We start from the raw sequence: 4389 nt of genomic DNA, 5'->3' as shown, positions 1-4389 counted from the left end.
GGATACATGCATCATTGTCTTCCATTGTTGTTAATTCTCTCTGTGTCTCTCTCTCTCCGTACTTCTTGTGGACAAGAAGGAGAGTTTATATAAAGAATGGAAGGGGCAGATTTGATCAAACAAGAGGTACAGAGAGAAGATAATAAAATTAATATAATTTATTTAATGTGCTTGAACTCAATGGTACTAAAATTTATAGAATTTTAAATTCAAACCTCAATTAGTCGTTTTGAGTGTGCGTCTAATTAATATAATATAATTTAATATTTATTTTATATTTTACCTTTTTAAAATCATGCTAAAACCTTTGTTAATGATAAATTCTTAATTAATTATGTTAAATGCAATTTAAATTTTTATTAAAATTTTGAATGATTATATAATTATCAAAATTAAATTAATTTTTTATTTTTAAATAATTATTAATTATTTTCCTTTAAATATTCATTGTAACAATAAAATAACTTTGACAAATAATTGCAATGAAAAAAAATAATGTATGATTAAGAAGAATAAGTCTATGATAGCGAATTTAATGATAAATATGCTCAAATATATTGCCTTAAATAGTATAATAATAATAATAGTAATAATAATAATAATAATAATAAATCATATTCTAATTTGTGGTTTTTATTTTTTTTTCTCTTGCTTAGTATTTTTCTTCTTTTAAGATTTTCATTTAATTTTTCTAATTGAAATTTTGATAAGTGAAAAAAAACGAAAATTTAATAATTCCTATACTCAATATTTAAGAAAAATAAACAACGAATTTAATTTCAAGTTTTAATAAATATCCCCATATTCAGTATTTAGGTTCTGAGTTCCAAGTGGTGCAAAGGTAAGCTATTGCCAGAAAATCTAAAGCTACCAATTAGCACACCTTTGAGTTGAGAAATTATATTATGAAAATGTGATTTCATGCAGGCAGTTACATAGAATGGCAAGTTAATAGAAATTAAATATGTCAGTAATTTCAGTTATTAAATTTTAGAAAAGGAAAAACTGTTTGTTAGTTATCTAATAGTTATAATTTTATAGAGTCCACTTATCAATATATGACTAATTCTTATTTATTTTTCATTTCATATGAGTTATCTACATAGAATCATCGTTATACTAGACAGTTATTCCTTTGAGTCACATACTGCATGCATTGAGTATTCAGTCTGAAAAATTTATCTAGCCAAAAAAAATTTCTGAGGGATTAATGCGAATAAGGCACACTCATTAAAACCAAAAATTTCTTCCGACTAACATGCATTACAATAAATGTTAAAATTAAACATTTTGTAGCTTATAAAGTTAACATACACCAATAACATAAACAATTATGACTAATGATAAATAAAAAAGATATAATAGTAATTGTTGTTGTTATTAAAAACTTTTACAGTAACAATTATTGTTGCCTGTAATTAAATTTTTTTAGCAACTACAATTTTATTATAAAATATTTATAATTATAATTTTATAGCAGCAACATGCAATAATTTATATATTACTACTATAAACCTATAACAGCAAATTTTAGATGTATTGCTGCTAAATCTAATATATATATATATATATATATATATATATATATATATATTACTTAGTTTTATATAAAGTATAGTTATTTTGTTATGAAAAATAAGATACAAATTTATAATTCAGCTCATGAAATTTTTGTAAAATGATTATTTTTTCTGTAAAATAATTAATTATAAAAATTTTATTAACTTAACAAAAAAAAATTCATTAAAAAAACACATAATTTTTTTAAAATCTAATAAATAATATTTAATAAACTTAAACTTGTGCTGTTAATTTTTTAATAAAATTTATCATACATAATTTATCTGTTAGATTTTTTTAAAAAAAATATTATATGTACTTTTTCATTTGAGGAAACTTTATTTTTTTATTAAGTTAATAAAATTTTCATAATGAATTAATTTACCGAAAAAAAAAATCATTTTACTAAAGTATAATAAGATGAGTAATAAATTTATGCGAAATTATCTTACTTTCCATAATAAAGTAATTATCCTTTATAACAAACCAAGTAACCATAGAATTTCCTTATATTAATAGATTGCAACGGAAAGGATATTCCGTGTGTATTACTTTACTTGAATTTAAATTTAATTAAAATTTATTTTAAATTATCTAAACTTATTTTAAACTTCATTATTATTATTATTACTATTTTAATATAATATTAAGTCGGTTTAATTTTATATATTTTAATTAATAATATAAATAAAATATATTTTTTTATTAATAATTTATTTTTAAAAAATTTAATAATTTTATAAAATATTTAAATTATATTTATTTAAATATAATATATAAAAAATTTATAAATCTTATTATAAAAATATAAATATCATATTAATTAATTATTTATATAAATAAATTTAAATTTTATATGTTGATCATCCACTACTGACTCTAACACTGCAAACTTAATTTGTTCTCTTTCTTTGTTTTTCTTTTTTAATAAATTGTTTTTTTTCTCAAAAAAAGTAATATTATTTTTTTTAAATCAAACCATCTCAAATTAATTATATATTAATTAAATTTATATAAATTTGATCGAATTAAATATTTGAAAATACTTTATACGTTGCTATACTTTTTATTTATAAAGGTTAATGTTATTTGAGATATAAGTGATTTATCTTTTGCCAATCAAATAAACATATTTGCTGCGATATATTCTTATAGTACATCGAAAGAAATATATACTATAATTAAAAAAAAAAATTGCTTCTTCTCAAAAAAAAAAAAGCCAGCTCAACTTCTTATGTGGGCCAAGATTCCTCCATTCTATTTTATTTTATTTTATTTTTAGTTCTCTCAAATGGTCAACTTTGGGGGTAATGTTTCCCAATATATATTTATTTATATTTATAGTGTTGCTATTATAATGGCTGTCATAATCAATTGTTTACCTTATCCAACGTCATAAGATTCGTTAATTAATTTTTAAATTAGAGAAAATATAAAATTTCAAATAATTAACACTCTTCTCAATAAATTATTAATGAGGGTGCAGCTTGATCCATTTTAGTTTATTTTATTTTATTTTATTTTTGGTTCTCTCAAATGGCGAATTTTAGGGATAATGTTTCCCAATATATATTTATTTGTATTTGTAGTGTTGCGATTACAATGGCTGTCACAATCGATTGTTTACCTTGTCCAACGTCATAAGATTTGTTAATTAATTTTTAAATTAGAGAAAATATAAAATTTCAAATCCTTAACACTCTTCTCAATAAATTATTAATGAGGGTGTAGCTTGATCTTTTTTTTTTTATTTTTTAAAATGTAAAAAATGAAAAATGGTTTTAAATTCTAGTTCCAATTTTCTTTGATGGCGATTTGGTTTGTTTTGCTCATTTTTGCGAATGATTTATTTTTCATGGGAATCCAGACAAGGTTGGTTGCCACAGAGTCTTATTGGTGTAAGAAATAATTTATTTATTTATACAATATAAATTATAATAATCATAAGATAAAAATAATGAAGAGAGCTGAAATACCTACTCTCATTCTTGATTTCTAATAGCAAATGGAGTGAGGTTTACCAAAAAGAAAGCTACTCCGATTGGATAATAATAATAATAATAATAATAATAATAATAATAATAATAATAATAATAAAATCAATATAGCAACTCTACCTTTAACTAAACTTATCAAAATTATTTGTTGAAATTAAATTTTATCTTGTTATAATTGTAAAAGCGTGTAATTTATATAGAAATAAAGTAAATATATAAAATAACAAAACTTATTCACTATATTAACATGAAGCTACATATACGAGTTTCCACTATTATTAAACAATTAACAATTATAAGCTTAAAATGATCTACTATTTATCTCAATTACCGTGCTCAAGAGATATTCACTACAAACTATTCATAGTAAATAAATTTATTAGTCCATGTCATTATTCTCTAGACATAGCCTAAATAAATTTACTACAACTATATTATGCACTACCATGAATATCTTCAACTACATGGTAATAACTCTTATTAATGGATGAGAATTCATTCCTTTTGAATTCTATGTCTCTTCCCTTTCATGAAATTACAATAGATAAGAGCCATTTTTTAAAAATTAATTTTTTTCACAAATATTTTTATTTATAGTATTAATCGCCTCAATCTTAATTTTATTATGAATTCAATTCAATTTAAGAATATTATTATAACAGGATTTTACTTGATATAGAAAATAATCCTCTATCTTATTGAGAGATTTTTTTTACTCAAATAAAAAAAAAATTATCTCTATGAATCCTACTTCAATTATGAGTTATATATATAACTGGATTATATTAAAGAAATGAGATATTATATAGTATAACTGTGATTCCATGTCAGT

This window comes from Hevea brasiliensis, chromosome 14 (genome assembly GCF_030052815.1).
Source record: "Hevea brasiliensis isolate MT/VB/25A 57/8 chromosome 14, ASM3005281v1, whole genome shotgun sequence".
NCBI lineage: Eukaryota > Viridiplantae > Streptophyta > Magnoliopsida > Malpighiales > Euphorbiaceae > Hevea > Hevea brasiliensis.
The sequence above is the reverse complement of the archived record's forward strand: the minus strand, read 5'-3'. Positions refer to the sequence as shown.